This window comes from Pan troglodytes, chromosome X (genome assembly GCF_028858775.2).
Source record: "Pan troglodytes isolate AG18354 chromosome X, NHGRI_mPanTro3-v2.0_pri, whole genome shotgun sequence".
In the NCBI taxonomy this organism is placed as follows: Eukaryota; Metazoa; Chordata; class Mammalia; order Primates; family Hominidae; genus Pan; species Pan troglodytes.
In genome coordinates, this window is record NC_072421.2 from 127753632 (window position 1) to 127775266 (window position 21635).

At 39.4% G+C, this 21635-nt stretch overlaps 1 non-coding gene across 1 annotated transcript; it reads right to left on the minus strand.

Moving 5' to 3' along the window:
* Positions 1 to 5165: 5165 nt before the first annotated feature.
* LOC112207124 (U6 spliceosomal RNA) lies at positions 5166 to 5272 on the minus strand. Its single transcript, XR_002941594.1, has one exon. It is a non-coding gene; the product is annotated as a U6 spliceosomal RNA (small nuclear RNA).
* Positions 5273 to 21635: the final 16363 nt, after the last annotated feature.

A 21635-nucleotide genomic window follows, 5' to 3' on the forward strand; every position in this document is an offset into this window, starting at 1 on the left:
AGTGTGTGGATTGATATTGGTGGTGGCTGCAATTGGCTTGGTAGGACAGTCTCCAGGCCTGCAAGTGGTAGTGCCTGCAGGTAGGTGCCAGCTGAGGTGGTAGCAGCTGGGAGTTTAAACCCAACGTCAGGCACCCAGGAGGAGTGCTCAGGTGTCCAAGGTATTGGATTGAGTTTGGCAATTCCTGGGACCCCAGGCTATGTCCTCTGTCTTGTGGGAATTGAGGGAGAACCTGGGCTAAGAAGGTTGTGCTCAGGTCCCCCAGTGGTGAGAGTAGGCATCAGCCATGGAGGGCAGGGGCAGGAAGTTCCTCAGGCCCCATCTGTAGTGCTTGAGTGAGGGGTGGTAGCAGCTATGCAGAGGCTCTGCTACTGGAGAGGATGGGGCCTCCCTTAGTGGTCATAGCCTGGGCTGAGGAATAGGGAATGTGTATTTCCTTCACACCCAAGTCCCTGTGGGGCTTAACCCCCCCCCCCATTCCCCTATCCCTGGCTGTAGGAGCCCACTGTCAGCTTGTGATCAAGTCCCAGCAGCAACTTATGTCCTGCTTATGTCCCTGTCTTAGATTCCAGCACCAGCTGCTGCTGCCCGGGTATTGGTCACTTCCTAACCCTGGCTGCAGGAGTGCTTCCAGCTCACTCCCACATCTCAGCAGTGATAGCCCAAGTTTCCCTAACACCTCAGTTCCGGTGTTTCCAGGACTTATTATTTTCTTAATTTTTGTTTCAGGTTGTTCAATGCCAGTATATAGAAATATTACTGTCTTAAAAAAAAAAAAACAGCTTTGGGCTGGGTGCGGTGGCTCATGCCTATAATCCCAGCAACTTTGTGGGGCTGATGCGGGCGGATCACCTGAGGTCAGGAGTTCAAGACCAGCCCGGCCAACATGGTCTCTACTAAAAATACAAGAAAATAGCCAGGTGTGGTGGCGGGCGCCTGTAATTCCAGCTCTTCAGGAGGCTGAGGCAGGAGAATAGCTTGAACCCGGGAGGTGGAGTTCGCAGTGAGCTGAGGTCGCGCCATTGCATTCCAGGTTAGGCAACAAGAGCGAAACTCTGTCAAAAAAAAAAAAAGGTATTGCCTAGGTTTTCTTCTAGGGTTTTTACGGTTTTAGGTCTAAATTTAAGTCTTTAATCCATCTTGAATGAATTTTTATATAAGGTGTAAGGAAGGGATCCAGTTTCAGCTTTCTACATATGGCTAGCCAGTTTTCCCAGCACCATTTATTAAATAGGGAATCCTTTCCCCATTTCTTGTTTTTGTCAGGTTTGTCAAAGGCAGGGGAAGGGATACCATTAGGAGAAATATCTAATGTAAATGACGAGTTAATGGGTGCAGCAAACCAACATGGCACATGTATACCTATGTAACAAACCTGCACGTTGTGCACATGTACCCTAGAACTTAAAGTATAATTAAAAAAAAGAAAAAAAAAGTTGTATTGGCATCTAAATCAAATATACACACATTTGACGCATCTAAACTATAAAATTTAATTGTTTTTGCCTAGTTGCAGATATACTACCATAACCACACGCAGTTGCCAGAGACTAGTTTTCAAAACGGTGCCTGACTGTAGCTGCTTAGGTCTCAGCAAGGGTATGGGACCCAGTGTGATCTCCCTCCCTGGAACAATTCTGACCCACAGTCTCCCAGCAGCTTCCTATGTTAGTTTCAGAGGTTGGGAGGGACAAGGATTTCTGTGGCCGGGATTGCATGGTTCCATGTTGTGGATGTGGGTCACTGGTAGACTCTTACTCACCCCTTCTCTGCATTGGGAAGTCACTCCTGGCTCCCAGCCAATCCTGGCCAGGGAGGCTGCCTCTCCTCCTTCTCCTTTCCTACTTTTGGTATTTTCCTTGATATTGTCTTTGAGGCCTAGAGTTTTTTCTTTTGAAGAATGCTAATCATCTAGTTTTTCTTTTGTTCCTTGTGATTTTGTTATATTGAAGAAACTGTTGCCTAATCCAAGATCATGAAGATTTACACCATGTTTCCTTCGAAGATTTCCATATTTTCAGGACTTACATTTAACTCTTTGATCTATTTTGAGTTAATTTCTGTATGTAGTCTGAGGTAGGGACCATGTCATTCTTTTGCATGTATTTATCCAGTTGTCTTAGCACCATTTGTTGAGGAGACTATGTTTTCCAGATTAAATTTTCTTTTCTCTTTTTTTGAGATGGAGTTTCACTCTTTGCCCACGCTAGAATACAATGGTGCAATCTTGGCTCACTGCAACCTCCACCTCCCGGGTTCAAATAATTCTCCCGCCTCAGCCTCCTGAGTAACTGGGATTACAGGCATGCGCCATCACACCCGGCTAATTTTTTGTATGTAGTAGAGACGGGGTTTCACCATGTTGGTCAGGCTGGTCTCGAACTCCTGACCCCAGGTGATCCACCCACCTCAGCCCCACAAAGTGCTGGGATTACAGGCGTGAGCTCCTGTGCCCGGCCCAGATTAAATTTTCATGGAAACCTCATCCATCAAAAGTATTTGACTACATATGTATGGGTTTATTCTTAGACAATCAGTATCCCACCAGTCTGTTTATTTTTTATCCTTATGTCAGGACCACAGTGTTTTGATTATTGCAGCTTTCAGGTACACTTTAAAATTAGAAAGTGTATCCTCGTACATTGTTTCTCTTTTTCTAGATTTTTGGCTGTTCAGTGATCTTCACAATTCCATGAAAATTTTAGTATCAGCTCACCCATTTCTGCAAAAAGGCTGGTGATATTTTTATAGACCTTGCATTCAATATGTAGACATATTTTGGAATATTGCCATCTTAATATTAATTCTTCTAGTCCCAAGAAGAAACCACAATGTGTTTCTCCTTATGTGGGTCTTCTTTACTTTAAAAAAATATTTGCACCTCTCTATGTACAAGCCTTGTACTTCCTTGGTTAATGGTATCCATTTAGGTACTTTTTTTTTAGATGGAGTGTTGCTCTGTCACCTAGGCTGGAGTGCAGTGACGCAATCTCGGCTCACTGCAACTTCCGCCTCCCAAGTTCAAGCAGTTCTCCCTGCCTCAGCCTCCTGAGTAACTGGAATTACAGACACCTGCCACCACACCCGGCTAATTTTTGTATATTTGGTAGAGACGGGGTTTCACCATGTTGACCAGGCTGATCTCGAACTCTTGACCTCAGGTGATCTGCCCGCCTCAGCCTCCCGAAGTGCTGGGATTACAGGCATGAGCCACCATGACCAGGCCCTATTCCATTTTTAGTTAAGTGAAATTATTTTCTTAATTTTTGTTTCAGGTTGTTCAATGCCAGTATATAGAAATGCTACTGGCTTAAAGACAGCTTTATTGGCATATAAATCAAATGCACACATTTGACACATTTAAGCTGTAAAATTTAATTGCGTTTGTTTAGTTCCAAATATACTACCATAACCACAGTTTTTTTATGGCACCATTCAATTGCTTCAAAAGAAACCCCATGTATTTTAGGTATCATTGCCCTCTTCTTCCATTCCACAGCTCTAATGAATCACAAATCTATTTCTTGTCTCTATAGATTTGTTTATTCCAGACATTCCTTATAAATGACATCATAAAATGCATAGGTTTTTGTACCTGGCTTCCTTCACTTAACAGATTGTTTTCAGGGTTTACCCTTGTTGGTAGCATTAGCAGTCCTTCATTCCTTTTTATAGCTGTATAATATTCTATTATATCAGTATATCTCATTTTGTTCATTCATTCATCAATTGATGAACATTTGGGTTGTTGCCACTTTTTCTGTATTGAGAATAATGCTGGTGGCTCATGCCTCTAATCTCAGCAGTTTGAGAGGCCGAGGTGGGAGGATCATTTGAGTCTAGGAGTTTGAGACCAGCCTGGGCAACATAGTGAGACCTTGTCTCTACAACAGAAAAAAAAAGAAAGAAAGACAGAAAGAAAAAAAGCTAGCCAGCTGTAATGGCATGTGTCTGTAGTCCCAGCTACTCTGGAGGCTGAGGTGGGGGTATGACTTGAGCCCAGGAGTTTGAGGCTGCAGAGAGCTGTGACTGTACAATACCACTATGCTTCAGCCTAGGCAACAGAGCAAAACTCTGTCTCAAAAAAAAATAATGCTTCTATGAACATCAGTATATAAGTTATTGTGTAAACATGTTTTTAATTCTCTTGGGTATATACCTAAGAGTGGAATTTCTGGGTCACATGGTAAATCTATGTTTAACTTTGTGAGGAATTGCCACATGTGTTCCACATCACTTGTACCATTTTATATTCCTCACAGGATTGTAGGATGGCTCAAAACATTCCACATCTTAGCTAACACTTGTTTTATTTCCTTTTAAATTATAGCTATCCTAGTGGGTGTGAAGTGGCATCTCACTGCAGTTTCTATTCACATTTCCCTATTGACTAATGGTGTTGATTATATTTTCATGTATCTATTTGCCATTTTTATGTCTTTGGAATAGTGTCTAATTGGGTCCTCCACCCTTTTTTTTTTTTTTTTTTTTTTTTTTTTGAGACGGAGTTTCACTCTTGTTGCCCAGGCCAGAGTGCAATGACACGATCTTGGCTCACCGCAACCTCTGCCTCCTGGATTCAAGCGATTCTTCTGCCTCAGCCTCTCAAGTAGCTGGGATTACAGGTGTGCGCTGCCACACCCGGCTAATTCTGTATTTTTAGTAGAGACAGGATTTCTCCATGTTGGTCAGGCTGGTCTTGAACTCCTGAACTCAGGTGATCCACCGGCTTTGGCCTCCCAAAGTGCTGGGATTACAGGCATAAGACACTGTGCCTGGCCCCTCCACCCATTTTATACAGGGCTGTTTTTCTTTTTGTGTTTGAGTTGAGAGATTTCTTTATATATTCTCATAGTAGAGTCTTATGAGACTTAGAATTTGCAAACATTTTCTCCCTCTATATGGGTTGTATTTTCACTTTGTTGATAATATTTTTTGAGGCACAAAAATTTTTACTTTTAATTAAGTCCAATTCATGTGTTTTTTCTTTTGTTGCTTCAGCATTGGGTATCACACTTGAGAAATTGTTGCCTAATCCATAATCATAATTATTTACATTTATGCTCCTTTTAAAGAATTTTTTAAAAACTTTTATTATTTAAAAAATAATAATAGTAGTAAAAACAGAGCAAGCTCTTATTCCCTGTCCCTGCTCCAAAAATCCCCAAAATACGGAATGCTTCACAAATTATCGTGTCATCCTTGCTCAAGGGCCATGCTAATCTTCTCTGTATCGTTCCAATTTTAATATATGTGCTCCCGAAGTGAGCACTCTTTTAAATAATTTTCTGGTTGTAGATCCCACATTTAGTTCTTTGATCCATTTTGAGTTAATTTTTCTATATAGTATGAGATAGGGGCCAAATGCATTCTTCACATGTGGATATTCAGTTGTTCCAGAACCATTGGTTGAAAAGACTTTTTCCCTATTGAATGATTGTGGCATCCTTATAAAAATCAGCTTTCCATTGATGTATGGGCTGATTTCTGGACCCTTGTTCTGTTCTACCACTGTATATTTCTGTGCTTATGGCAGGACTATAAGGTTGTGATTACTGTAGTTTTGTAGAGGTGTTGTGTTGTAAGTTTTGAAATCAGAAACTGTGAGTTCTTCTACTTTGTTCTTTTCCCAGACTTTTTTTTTTTTTCCGGACATTCAGGGTCCATTGCAATTCCACATGAATTTTAGGATCAGTTAGTTCATTTCTGCCAAAAACAGCATCTTGTATTTTTATACACCTTGCATTTCAACTGTAGATCAATGAGGACTATTGCTATCCTAACAATGTTAAGTATTGTTCATGAAACTGGTATGGTTTTCCACTTACATAGGTCTCCTTTAATTGCTTTAGATAGTATTTGTTAGTTTTCAAAGTACTAGTCTTGCACTTTCATGGTTAAATTTATTCCAAAGTATTTTATCCATTTTTAAATTATTATTATTATTCTTTTTTTGAGACAAGGTCTGGCTCTGCTGTCCAGGCTGGAGTGCAGTGGAGTAATCTTGGCTCAATGCAACCTCCACCTCCTGGGCTCAAGCCATCCTTCCACCTCAGTCTCCTAAGTAGCTGAGACTACAGGCACTTGCCATCATACCTGGTTAAATTTTGGTAGCTCATGCCTGTAATCCCAGCACTTTGGGAGGCCAAGGTGGCGGGCGGATCACTTGAGGCCAGGAGTTCAAAACCAGCCTGGTCAACATGATGAAACCACATCTCTACTAAAAATACAAAAATTAGCCGGGCGTGATGGCAGATGCCTGTAATCCCAGCTACTCGGGAGGCTGAGGCGGGAGGCAGAGGTTCTAGTGAGCCAAGATCGCGCCAAACCATTGCCTTATCCAAGGTCACGATGATTTACGTCTATATTTCCTTTTAAGATTTCTAGAGTTTTAAGTCTTATAGTTAGATATTGAATCCTCTTTATGTTAATTTTTGATTATGGTATGAGGTAGGGGACAAAATTCTCCTTTTGCTTTTGAATACCAGAGCCATTTGTTGAAAAGACTTTTTTTTCCTCATTCAGTGGTTATGACACCCTCATCAAAAGTCAATTGACCATAGGCTGGGTGTGGTGGCTCACACCTGTAATCCCAGCACTTTGGGAGGCTGAAGCAGGCAGATCACTTGAGGTCAGGAGTTCAAGACCAGCCTGGGCAACTTAGTGAAACCCGTCTCTACTGAAAATACAGAAATTAGCTGGGCATGGTGGTACACGCCTGTAATCCCAGCTACCCAGGAGGCTGAGGCAGGAGAATCACATGAACCAGGGAGGTGGAGGTTGCAGTGAGCTGAGAGTGCACCATTGCACTCCAGCCTGGGCAAGAGAGCAAGACTCCATCTCAAAAAAAAATCAATTGACCATAGATGTGTGGGTTTATATCTGGACTGTCATTGTATTCCACTTCTCTATGTTTCTATCCTATGCTTTGTAACAAGTTTTTTTTTTTTTTTTTGCGACAGAGTCTCACTCTGTCGCCCAGGCTGGAGTGCAGTGGTGCAATCTCAGCTCACTGCAGCCTCTGCCCTCCAAGTTCAAGTGATTCTCTTGCCTCAGCCTCCCGAGTAGCTGGGATTACAGGCACCTGCGACTGCGCCTAGCTAATTTTTTGTATTTTTAGAAGAGATAGGGTTTCACCATCTTGGCCAGGTGGTCTTGAACGCCTGTCCTCATGATCCACCCGTCTTGGCCTCCCAAAGTGCTGGGATTACAGGTGTGAGCCACCGTGCCCAGTGTTTTTTTTTTTTAGATAGAGTTTTGCTCTGTCGCCCAGGCTGGAGTATAGTGACGCAATCTCAGCTCACTGCAACCTCTGCCTCCTGGGTTCAAGCAATTCTCATGCCTCAGCTTCCTGAGTAGCTGTGATCACAGGCGTGCACCACCACGTCTGGCTAATTTTTATTTGTTTGTTTTCTTTGTCTTTTTTTTTTTTTTTAAGTAGAGGCATGGTTTTGCCATATTGGCGATGCTGGTCTTGAACTCCTGGCCTCAAGTGATCCGCCCACCTTGGCCTCCCAAACTGCTGGGATTACAGGCATAAGCTACCATGCCCAGCCTGTGATAAAATTTGAAATTAAGAAGGCTGTATTCTTTTACATTGTTCTTTCTCAACACTGTTTTTGCTCTTTAGGGTACTCTTCAGTTTCATATGAATTTTAGGATCAGTTCATCTATGTTTGGGAGAAAAGGCAGATTTGAAAGGTCTTGTATTCTATCTGTAAATCAATTTGGGGAGTTTGCCATCTTAATAATATTACATTCTCTAGCCCATGAAACTGGGATGGCGCTCCATTTACTTATATCTTCTTTAATTTATTTCAACATATTGTAGTTTTTAGTGTACAAGTTTCACAATTTCTTGGTGAAATTTATGCCTAAGTGTTTTATTAGTTTTGATTCTGTTTGAAATGCAATTCTTTTCTTAGTTTTGCTTTTGGTTATTTTATGCTAGTATATAGGAATACAACTGTTTTTCAAATAGCTTTGTTTGAAAAGTCACCTGTTTAAACTGTGCAATTCAATGGTTTTTAGTATATTCACAGATATGTGCACCATCACCACAGTTGATTATGACATATTTTCATTGCCTCAGTCAGAAATCCTGTAGTCTTTAGTCATCATTTTTCTATCCTACATAACCTTTAATCATAATCACCCACTAGTTTACTTGCTGTCTGTTAAATTTGCCTTTTCTGCATATAAATGGACTCATAGAATAAGTTGTCTTTGTGTGTGACTTTTGCTTTTTTTTTTTTTTTTTTGAGATGGAGTTTCAATCTTGTTGCCCAGGCTAGAGTGCAATGGTGCGATCTCAGCTCACCACAACCTCTGCCTCCTGGGTTCAAGCGATTCTCCTGCCTTAGCCTCCCGAGTAGCTGGGATTACAGGCATGCGCCACCATGCCCAGCTAATTTTGTATTTTTAGTAGAGATGGGGTTTCTCCATGTTGGTCAGGCTGGTCTCGAACTCCCGACCTCAAATGATCTGCCCGCCTCGGCCTCCCAAAGTGCTGGGATTACGGGCGTGAGCCACCGCGCCCGGCCGTGTGTGACTTCTTTACCTAGCATAATGTTTTCAGTGTTTGTCTATGTGATAGTATATGTCAATTCTTCATTCCTTTTTTAGGCTATACAGTATTCCATTGTATGGATATATCCCATTTTGTTTAGAATTCATCAATTGATGGACATTTGGGTTTTTCTGCTTTTGGCTATTATTAATAATACTGAACATTCATGAAAATTTGTGGACAAGTATTATGTAAGCATGTTTTCAATTCTTTTGGATATACACCTGGAAGTGGATTGTTTGGTCATATGGTAACTCCATGTTTAGCTTTGTGAGGAACTGCAGAACTGTTTTCCCCAGGGACTGATCCATTTTAGATTCCCATCCACTATGTATGATGGTTTCCATTTGTCTGCATTTTTCCTAATACTTGTTTTTTAACTTTAAAAAAACTGTAGCTTTCCAGTGGATGTGAAGTAATATCTCATTATGATTTAGATGAGCATTTCTATAATGACTAATGAATTGCCTATCTTTTAATTCGCATATTTATTTTGTGTATCTTTGGAAAAATGTCTGTTCAAGTTCTTTGTCTACTTTTAAAGTGGGCTGTTGTGAGAGAATCCTTTATATATTCTGGATACCACCTTCTTATGAGTTATATTATTTGCAAATATTTTCTCCCTTTCCGTGGATTGTCTGGTCAACTTTCTTGATAGTGTCCTTCAAGGTACAAACATTGTTAATTTTAATGAAGCCCAATTCATCTACTTTTTATTTTCATACTTGTACTTTTGGTATCATAATTAAGAAACCATTGCCTAATTCAAGGTCATAAAGATTTAGTATGTGTTTTCTTCTACAGTTTCATAGCTTTAGGCTGTATTTAGGTCTTTGATCCATTTTGAGTGATTTTTTTTTTGTCTATGGTATGGGATAGAGACCAAATACATTATTTTTCACATGAATATCCAGTTGTCACAGAACTATTTGTTGAAAACACTATTGTTTCCCATTGAATCAGTGTAGCACCTTTGCTGAAAATCAATTGACCATAAATTTATAGGTTTATCTCTAGACTCTTATTCTATTCCATTGCTGTATATTTCTTTTTTATGACAGATCTACACTGTTTTGATTTCTGCAGCTTTGTAGTAAGTTGTTTAATTCAGTAGTGTGGGTTCTTCCCCATTGTTCTTTTCCAAAATTGTTTTGGCTATTCGAGGATTTTTGGAATTACACGTGAATTTTAGGATAGACTTGTCTATTTCTGCAAAAAAGGCAGACTTGTCTATTTCTGTAAAAAAGGTATTTTGGTAGGTCATGCATTCAAATTGCAGACAAACTTGGGGAGAATCACCATCTCAAAAATATTAGCTTTCTAGTTCATGAAACTAGATTGGTTTTCCACTTATTTAGGTCTTCTAAAATTTTGTTCAAGAATAGCTTGTATTTTCCAGTGTATGAGTCTTTCATTTTCTTGGTTAAATACGTTCTCTAATATTTTTATCCTTTTTGATGCTACTTTTTTGGGGGTGGTAATGGATTTTTAAACAGCCTTATTGAACTATAATTCACAAACAATACAAATCATCCATTTAAAGAGTACAGTGCAATGGTTTTTGTATATTACATTATTTTTAAAAAACAACTTGTGGCAAAATATGTGTAATATAAAAATTGCAAATTTTGCATCTTAACAATTTTAAGGTTACAATTGAGTGGCATTAAATGCATTCCCATTGTAGTATAACCATCACCACTATCAATTTCATAACTTTTTCATCTCCCGAAACAGAAAGTGTAACTATTGAGCTCCCCATTACCCTTGTCCTCCAGCACCTAGTAACCTCTATTATACTTCCCCTATATATACATTTGTTTATAAAGGATACCTCATATAAGTGGAATCATGCAATATTTGCCTTTTTGTGTCTGGCTTATTTCACTTAGCATAATGTTTTCAAGGTTCATCTATGTTATAGTATGTATCAGTATTTCATTCTTTTCTTTTTTGACAGAGTTTTGCTCTTGTCGCTCAGGCTGGAGTGCAATGGCGCGATCTTGGCTCACTGCAACCTCCTTCTCCTGGGTTCAAGTGATTCTCCTGCCTCAACTCCTCGAGTAGCTGGGATTACAGGCGCCCACCACCCTGCCCGGCTAATTTTTTTATTTTTAGTAGAGACGGGGTTTCACTATGTTGGCCAGGCTGGTCTCGAAATCCTGACCTCAGGTGATCTGCCCACCTTGGCCTCCCAAACTGCTGGGATTACAGGCGTGAGCCACCACACCCGACCTGTTCCATTCCTTTTTAAAGCCAAGTAATATTTCATTGTGCCACATTTTATTGATCCATTAATCTATCAATGGGTACTTAGGTTGCTTCCACCTTTTGGTTATTGTGAATAACCACTGTTATAACTATGGGTATAAAAATATCTGTTTGGGTCCCTGCTACCAATACTTTTGGGTAAATATCCAGAAATGAAATTGGTAGATCATGTGGTAATTATACATTTGACTTGAGAAACTGCCAAGCTGTTTTCCACAGCAGCTACACTATTTTACTTCCCCACCAGTAATGCACAAGGGTTCCAATTTCTTTACATTCTCCCCAACACTTGTTATTTTCTCCTTTTTTTCTGAATAGCCATAATAGTAGCTGTGAAGTGGCATTTCATGTGGTTTTGATTTGCATTAGAATGATGTTGAGCATCTTTTCATGTGTTTATAGGAAATTTGATATCCTTTTTGCAGTAGTATCTGTTCAAGTCTTTGTCCATTTTTAAACTAGGCTTTTTATCTTTTTGTTGTTGAGTTGGGGACATTATTTCTATATTCTGAATACTAGAACCACATGAGATGTATCATTTTCAAATATTTTCTCCCATTCTGTGAGTTGTCTCTTCATTTTCTTATTACTTACTGGGTACATAGTACATCAACCCTTTGAAAGGATTTGAGGTGGTGGTTGCACAGCATTGTGAAAGTAGTAGATGCCGCTGAATTGAACCCTTGTAAATGGTGAATTGTATGTTAGGTGAATTTCACCTTAATAAAAATAAACAAGAATACCAGCAAGGTTTAGGGAAATCCTTGTATCTACCAATGTTAAAAGAGTAAATGTAAACAAATGTTCTGCCAGGAACCCCCAGAAGTGGGAAATTCTTTCCAGCTGTTAGAGGAGAATAATGAGAGTTCAACTGTGATTGGTGTGTGATTACCTGAAGGGTTTGATTGTTATTAAACTAATTTTTCCATCATATTGTTCCTTCTTGTCCCAAGTGGACAGAGATATTATAGGAAATACACTGGTGGGAATAATATTTTCTCATTGAAAAGGGCATATGTGGCCGGGTGCGGTGGCTCATGCCTGTTATCTCAGAACTTTGGGAGGCCAAGGCGGGTGGATCACCTGAGGTCAGGAGTTCGATACCAGGCTGGCGAACATGGTGAAACTCTCTCTGTACTAAAAATACAAAAATTTGCTGGGCGTGGTGGCAGGCGCATGTAATCCCAGCTACTTGGGAGGCTGAGGCAGGAGAATTGCTTGAACCCGGGAGGTGGAGGTTGCAGTGAGCCGAGATCACGCCATTGCACCCTAGCCTGGGTGACAAGAGCAAAACTCTGTTTAAAAAAAAAAAAGGGTAGAAGAGCGCACGCAAAGGCCCCATTAGAGCATGAAAAAAAAATACCCTGTTATAATATCAAATGATTGATAAATTTCATTCCAGCTCCCATTTTTTGAGTGACTAACTTATTAGCTGAATAGTGTAGAAAGATGCCTGGCAGCCCCAATCTTCAAGGAATTCACAGTATAATGAGAAAGAAGGAAGTATAAAATATTCTGGGCAATAATAGACATGAAAAATTTCACAGCTAGGCGCAGTAGCTCACACATGTAATCCCAGCACTTTGGGAGGCTGAGGGAAGAGAATCGCTTGAGGCCAGGAGTTCAAGACCAGCCTTGGCAACATAGTGAGACCCTGTCTCTACAAAAAGTATAAAAATTTAGCCGAGTATGGTGGCATGCACCTTCAGTCTCAGCTACTCAGGAAGCTGAGGAGGGAGGACCTCTTTAGCCCACAAGGTCGAGGCTGCAGTGAGCTGTGATTGTGCCACTGCACTCCAGCTTGGGGAACAGAGTGAGTCCCTGTCTGAAAAAAAAATAATTTTTTTTCACCAGTCAGTCCCACTGCAGGAGCTGTCATGACTGAGGATTTGGGCAGATGGCTATTTCTTCCTCTAAGTCAGTATGTTTGGGAAGGGTAAGAAGCTGACTCTCCATTATTCTTAAAAATAGGCATGAATCAGATTAGATTACATGTCTCCTCCTTTTCTCAGGATTTCCCTATAGCTCTGCCACTGAGCTGTGGAATCTTACCACTGGGATGAGGCCTTAAAAGTTATCTAATCCTGGCCAGGCGCAGTGGTTCATGCCTGTAATCCTAGCACTTTGGGAGGCCGAGGTGAGTGGACCGCCTGAGGTCTGGGGTTCGAGACCAGCCTGGCCAACAAGGCGAAACCCCGTTTCTACTAAAAATACAAAAATAAAATAGAATAAAATAAATTTAGCTGAGCGTGCTGGCATGTACCTGCAGTCCCAGCTACTCAGGAGGCTAAGGCAGGAGAATTGCTTGAACCTGGCGGGGGCAGAGATTGCAGTTAGCTGAGATAGCACCACTTCACTCCAGCCTGGGCGAACTCCAGTTTTCTGAAACTCTGTCTCAAGTTATCTAATCCTTCTGTTCATTTCATACTTGGGTCTTTGTTACCAAAAATGACCAATGGGCTTGTGTCAATTAGAAATACTAAATTACAAGTAAGAGAAAAGTCAAATCCCTCTGGCCTAACCAATAAAAGTAGAACTGGGTTTAGAAACTATTTGTTTCAGAGGCTCAAAAATGGCACCAAAGTTAGATTTCTTTCTGCCTATGTTTTCTTGATGTCTGCTTTATTTTAACTTGGCTCTCCTTGTGGCTGAGATATGGCTGCCCACAGCTCCAAGTCTCCTTGTTTCTTTGAGCACATGAAGAGAGGGTTGCCTTTGAAATTCCTCCCAAATATGAAAGAAAAACTATTCCCAAAGTCCTGACAAAATCAACCAATGGCAGGGAATGGGACTATGCTGATTGATTTAAATAGGAATTATGCTAATTTGCTTATTTTAGAATTATAGTTCCAGGGGCGAGCCAGTGCAGGGATGTGACACTAAAGGACATAGGGCGGCCACCAAGAAAAGAGAGGTGAATATTGGGGTGGCTACCACAGGGTCTTGGCTTAGCCATTGACAACATCATGGAAACTCCCACCCTCAAAATACAATTGCCTTCCCCTGCTGGACAACTCTATTGGTAAAGAAATATTTTCATATTTTCCATGGAATCCAACTCTGAGTTCCAATAGCTCTTCTTGACATGCTATTGCCCTCAGATACTGGCTACTTCCTTTAATTTATTACTTTGGATGTGCCTTGCCTTCTTTCTTAGCAGTGTCTTTTCTGCCTGAGCCTTATAGATGTTTACAGCATCCAGTGACCCCAAAACTGACTGGCTGTCACTGGAGAAATCCTTACTTTCATCCCCGAATTGAACGGAACCGAAATTTAATTGTCTTGTCTTCTCTATTGCACTTGAGAGGCTTCAGAGGGTGCAAGCCCCAAGCTTTGGCAGCTTCCATGTGGTGTTGAGCCTGCAAGTGCACAGAAGTCAAGAACTGGAGTTTGGGAACCTCTGCCTAGATTTCAGAGGATGTATGGAAACACCTGGATGCCCAGGCAGAAGTTTGCTGCAGGGGTAGGGCCCTCATGGAGAACCTCTGCTAGGGCAGTGCAGAAGGGAAATGTGGGGTTGGAGGCCCCACACAGAGTTGCTACTGTGGCACTGCCTAGTGGAGCTGTGAGAAGAGGGCCACCGTCCTCCAGACCTCAGAATGGTAGATCCACTGACAGCTTGCATTGTATGCCTGGAAAAGCCGCAGACAGTCAATGCCAGCCCATGAAAGCAGCTGGGAGGGAGTCTGTACCCTGCAAAGCTACAGGGGCAGAACTGCCCAAGACCATGGGAACCCACCTCTTGTATCAGCGTGACCTGGATGTGAGACATGGAGTCAAAGGAGATCATTTTGGAGCTTTAAGATTTGACTGCCCTGCTGAATTTTAGACCTGCATGGGCCCTGTAGCCCCTTTGTTTTGGCTAATTTCTCCCATTTGGAATAGCTGTATTTACCCAATGCCTATACCCCCATTATATCTATGAAGTAACGAACTTGCTTTTTATTTTGCAGGCTCATAGGTAGAAGGGATTTGCCTTGTCTCAGGTGAGACTTTGGACTGTGGACTTTTGAGTTAATACTGAAATGAATTAAGACTTTGGGAGACTGTTAGGAAGGCATGATTGGTTTTGAAATGTGAGGACATTTGAGATTTGGAGGGGCCAGGGGTGGAATGATATGGTTTGGCTGCATCCTCACCCAAATCTCATCTTGAACTCCCACGTGTTGTAGGAGGGACCTGGTGAGAGGTAATTGAATCATGGGGGCAGGTCTTTCCCATGCTCTTCTTGTGAAAGTGAATAAGTCTCATGAGATCTGAGTTTTATATAAGGGGGAGTTTCCCTGCACAAGTTCTCTTTTTGCCTACTGCCATCCATGTAAGATGTGACTTTGCTCCTCCTTTCCACCATGATTGTGAGGCCTCCTCAGCCACGTGGAACTGTAAGTCCATTAAACCTCTTTTTCTTCCCAGTCTTGGGTTATGTCTTTATTAGCAGCATGAAAATGGACTAATACACTTTCTGTTTATTTATAACTAATCTACTCCATTGTTAAACATTTATCGTATTTATGTACTTTGTTTTTCTAGCTTTTAAAAACTCACAATTTTTTCTTTTATTTCCTAGAGTAGTTGCTAGAATTTTTAAACTGATACATAATAATTGTACATATTTATGGGATGCATGTGATATTTTGATACATATATCCATCACCTCAAATATTTATCATTTCTTTATGTTGAGAACATTTATTCCAAATCTTTTTTAGACATTTTGAAATATACAATAAATTATTTGTAACTGTCGTCACTCTACTGTGCTATGGAACATTTGGACTTGTTCTTTCTAACTGCATTTTTGTATCCATTAACCAACCTCTCTTCATCCCCCTTCCCTTCTCCCATTCTCAGACTCTGATAATCACCATTCTACCTTCTACCACCATGAGATTAATTTATTTAACTCCCACATATGCATGAGAACATGCAATATTTGTCTTTCTGTTCCTGGCTTATTTCACACTAGTCTGCCATCTTCTCTGTTTGCTGGGTCGTCACTGTTCTTGCTCTAACTTCTTGTCTGTTGGCACATGAGCTGTTGTGTAGTGAACAAAATGAGTTTGGACTTGGTTACAGTTCTGTGAAAAGTTACAAATCAATTTTGATTCAAAACCATGCTGGGAACTCTTACAAGTCTTAGAGTGAAGGTCCAGATTCATTTCCAGATTCATTCATATTGCTTCAAATGACAGGATTTCATTCTTTTTTTTTAATGGCTGAATAACATTCCATTGTGTATATAATATATACCACATTTTCATTATCTATTCATCTGTTGATGGGCACTTAGGTTGGTTACACATCTTGGCTATTGAGAATAATGCTGCAATCAACATGGGAGTGCAGATATCTTTTCAATATACTGATTTTCTTTCTTTTGGTGATATACCCACCAGTGGAATTGCTGGATCATATGGTTGTTCTATTTTTAGTTGTTGAGGAACTTCCATTCTGTTTTTCATAATGGCTGTGCTAATTTTCACTCCCACTGACAGTGTATGAGAGTTCCTCCTCCTCTGTACCCTCACCACCATCTGTTATTTCTTATTTTTTTGATAATAGCCATTTTGACCTGGGTGAGATGACCTCGTTGTGGCTTTGATTTGCATTTTTCTGCTGATTAATGATCTTGAACATGTTTTTATATACCTGTTGGCCATTTGTATGTCTTCTTTTGAAAATATCTATTCAAATCATTTGCCCATTTAAAAATGGGATTATTTGGGGGTTTTTTTCTGCTGTTGAGTTGAGTTCTTTATGTATTGTGGTTATTACTCCTTTCTCAGATGGATAGTTTGCAAATCTTTTCTCGCATTCTGTAGGTTGTCTCTTCACTCTGTTGATTGTTTCCTTTGCTGTGCAGAAATTTTTTAGCTTGATGTAATTCCATTTGTTTATTTTTGTTTTTATTGCTTGTGCTTTTGTGGTCTTACCTCAAATCTTTGCTCAGACTGGTGTGCTGAAGCATTTCCCCAATGTTCTCTTAAAGCAGTTTCAGTTTCAGGTCTACAGTTAAGTCCTTACTTTTGAGTTATTTTTGAGTTATTTTTGTATATGGTGAGAGATAGGGGTCTAGTTTAATTGTTTTGCAGATGAATATCCAGTTTTCCCCAGTATCACTTATTGAAGAGATTGTCCTTTCCCCAGTGTATGTTCTTGGCACCTTTGTTGAAAATGTAAAAACTCATAATGTTTAGTAAACATTCCAGAAGCAAGGTCCATTTTATCTCATAAGGAAGATGTGAGAATTAAATGGAGGACACTTTAAAAAGTGTTTAGCATAATATCTGTATAATTTATTACATGCTGTATACATGTTCGTTCTCTTTTTACTTCTGGTTATGTAACAGTAAAATAGCAGAAGAACTAACATAACTAACTACATTTTTGTTTAAGGGGCCTTTACCCATTCCTGCATGTAGCTAGGATAATTCTAGAGCACTGAGATAAAATGCAAAAACGGCAATCATATAGTTTTTTAAACTAACTCTGGCATTAAAGGGGAAGTATATAAACAACAAACTATGTTTTGTTAAAGATTTATAGGAGTATTGTGACCTGACCAAGGAAAAAACAGCTCCCAACCTCCTCGGATCCTCACTGGTGCCCAGATATCTGCAGCCATTGCTCGCTTCTTGATTCCAACCCCTTCCTCTTTCCCCTGCCCTTAACATAAAAAGAGCCTGAAATTTGTACTCAGTTAAGATGGTTCTTAAGTTATTAAGAATGTTAGTCCAGGCCAGGTGCGGTGGCTCACACCTGTAAACCTAGCACTTTGGGAGGCTGGGGCTGGTGGATTACTTGAGGTCAGGAGTTCAAGAGCAGCCTGGCTTGGCCAACATGGTGAAACCCCATCTGTACTAAAAATACAAAAATTAGTCGGGCGTGATGGTGCACCCCTGTAATCCCAGCTACTTGGGAGACTGAGGCAGGATAATCACCTGAACCCGGGAGGTGGAGGTTGCAGTGAGCCGAGATCATGCCACTGCACTCCAGCTTGGGCAACAGAGTGAGACTCTGTCTCAAAGAAAAGAACAGAACAGAACAAGAACAAGAACAAGAACAAGAACAAGAACAAGAACAAGAACAAGAACAAGAACAAGAACAAGAACAAGAACAAGAACAAGAACAAGAACATTGGCCTGCCATCTTCTCCGTTTGCTGGGTCTTCAAAATAAAGTCACTGTTCTTGCTCTAACTTCTTGTCTCTTGGCGTATGAGCTGTCATGTGGTGAACAAAATGAGTTTGAGTTGGTTACAGTTCTGTGAAAAGTTACAAATCTATTTTGATTCAAAACCATGCTGGGAACTCTTACAAGTCTTAGGTTTTCCCTTGGAGAGGCACCTGTTTTGAATTTCTAGAGTGTGTCTTTCCTGAACAAGATGATGGACCTGTTGTCATTTTTTAGAGATGAGGTCTTGCTCTGTTGCCCAGGCTGGAGTGCAGTGTCACAATCATAGCTCATCGTAGCCTTGAACTCCTGGGCTCATACAATTCCTGTTATTGCCTCAGCCTCCGTGTTATCATTTTTATGTTCAACAAGAGGTTCTGTACATCAGGAAAATTAAACTCTATTTGTAAAATTGGAGTCACTGGAAAAGTTCACTGCATTAAAAAATCTTGAGATTTGGAAATTATTAGGGGAAAATTGGGGCAACCTAGATTTTTGTGACTGAATGCAGATTGTTAGAGAGAGGATGCTTCATTTCCTGAAATCTGTTTAAAAGGTGGGAGGTTGAGGAGAAATCTGCCTGACAGGGTAGTTATGAGACCTAAATAAGTCAAGAGTTTAGCGTGATATATAATGGTTAGCTTCTTCTTGAACTTGAACCTACTATAGAAAAAAAAATAAATTTTAAAAAGTTAGCTTCATTTGTAATGTACTTTTGTTTTCATATATTCTAACATTTTTATTTTGAGAATAGCAAGCTTGAAATTATTTCTCTCAACATATTGAACTGATACTTAAACCCATATATATCCAGTGCTGTCTAACTGCAATAATGATTTTAAAGTGGTTAGTATGTAATAATGTGCTGATTTTTTTTGCACGAAACACAGCATATTCTTGGTGCGTAGTATAGGCAATTATTTAGTGATTATGCAATTATATACCAGTTGTCTTGAACCAAAAATCTTTCTGCACTTATGATAATGCTACATCTCATTGTGTTTACTTTCCTGTTTCCTCGTCGTGCATATATTATTTTTAATTTCCCACCAACCATGACTTCCTCCCTTAGATAATGTTTCGTCTCTTCCTAACTTGGAGTCTTGTACTCTAACTTTTGGATGTCTGTACTCTTGTTCTTGGGCTGTTGTATTAGTCCTCTCTCATGCTGCTAATAACGGTCTCACGCTGCTAATAAAGACATACCTGAGACTGGGTAAATTGTAAAGGAAAGAGGTTTAATTTATTCACAATTTAGCATGGCTGAGGAAGCCTCAGGAAACTTACAATCATGACAGAAGGGGAAGGAAACACGTTCTTCTTCACATGGCGGCAGCAAAGAGAAGTGCTGAGCAAAAGCTGGGAAAGCCCCTTATAAAACCGTTAGATCTTGTGAGAACTCGCTCACTATCATGAGAACAGCAGCATGGGGGTAACTGCCCCCATGATTCAATTACTTCCCACCAGGTCCCTCCCATGACACATGGGGATTATGGGAACTACAATTCAATATGAAATTTGGGTGGAGACACAGCCAAACCATATCAGCTGTTCACATGGAAATCCTCTCCACCTTTATATTTTATTCGTAAAACATTTACTGAAATTCCACTATATTCTAGTCACTGGCACTAACTGGGCAAAAGAAAAATGATCCATTATCATTCCCTGGGCAGAAGGAGTGCTCAGTCTCATGAAAAAGACAGATTATTGTACTATAGGATAATTAACGCTATAATAGGGATGGCCCAAAACGTAGTAGAGGCACAGAAGTAGAAGCAACACTTGCTTATGAAACCTTCAAGGCATATTCCATGCCACTGAAAATGATAATCTATTGTGTAATACAAAAAGCAGAGGATTTATGGTTGGAGACATCTCCCATTTCTCTCAAGTGAATTACTCTCTCTAGGCATTAGATTTCTCATATTTAGAGCAAAAGTCTTGAACAAGATCGTGGTTTTCAAATTGTTTCATAGACTATTACTAATATGCAAATAAAGAGCTTCATGGACAAATATGCTTGTGTATTACTGGGTTAAACAAAATTAAATTTATTTGTTGTTGGATTTCTGAGTTTTAATAGGTTATTGCAAATTATAAACATTTACAAAAGGAATATACTTCTTCATATATTTTTTACACCATGGAATTCTTCTATATCAGTTAGGAATTTAGTTTGCTACATAACAGTCTCAAGAAATAGTTTTTAAACTCTTAACCTTTAGGTCTATGCTTCATTGAGATTTTATTTTTTATATGGCATAAAATACGGGTCTAAGTTGTGTTTTTATTGCATGAGATTATTCAAAATTTTTTGTATTTATTTATTTTTTTAGAGATAAGGGTCTCTCTATGTTGCCCAGGCTGGCCTCAAATTCCTGAGCAATCCTCCCACCTCAGCCTCCCAAGTAGCTGGGACTACATGTGTATGTCAACGTGCCTGACAAGGTTATTGAATTTTGACAGCATTATTTGTTGAAAATGTTTTTTCTCTCATTGAATTGCCTTGTCATCTCAGTTGAAAATAAGTTCACCATATTTGTGGGTCAGTTTCTGGACCCTTTATCCTACTCCATTGATCTATGTATTTCTCCTTCTGTCAGTGCTACTCTGTCTTGATTACCTTTATAATAAATCTTGAATCAAGTAGTGTAATTCTTTTAACTTTGTCATTCTTTTTCAAAATTTTTTTTGTGTATTTCAGATCCTTTGCATATCAGTTAAGAATTTTAGAATCCACTTGTGAGTTTTATAGGGAAGTTTCCTGGGATTTTGGTTGGTATTGTGTTGAATCTATTGATCAGTTTGAGAAGAATTGACATTTTCATACTATTGAGTCTTCCAAACCGTGAGTATAGTATATCTTCCTATTTAAGTTTTCTTTAATTTCTGTTAGTAATCTTTTATAGTTTTCAATGTGCAGATCTTGCACATTTTGCATCACATTTATCCCTAAATATTCTATATGTCTGATGCTGTTTTAAATATTTTTAAAATTTAAAATGTCCAGTTATTCACGGCTAATATATAAAAGTACAATTGATTCTTGTGTATTGACTTTATATTCTGTGACCTTACTAAGCCCACTTATTAGTTGTAGATTATTTATACAACATTCTAGAAGATTTTCTGTTTGGATAACATGTTATCCATGAATAATGAGAGTTTATTGTTTTCCCTTTCCAATCTGAATGCCTTTTTTTCTTGCCTTATTTCATTGACTAGAATTTCTTCTATTCAGTATCATACTGACTAGAATTTCTTCTATTCAGTATCATACTGAATAGAAGTGGGATGAATGGATAGCCTTGCCTTATTACTGATGTTAGGAGAAAAGCATTCAGCCTCTCATCAGAAAGTGTGATGTTAGCTATAGGTCTTTTGTAGTTACCTTTCTTTAGCGTATTCTATTCTTAGTTTGCTTAGTGATTTAATCAGGGATGAATGATGCATTTTTGTGAAATGTTTTCTCTGTGTTTATAAAAATGATTATATGTTTTTTATTTATTCTTTTATTCATATAGTGAATTACAGTGATTTATTTTTGATTGTTAAATCTACTTTATATTCTTCAGATAAACCCCCATGTAGTTATGATAAATCATCCTTTTTATATAGTG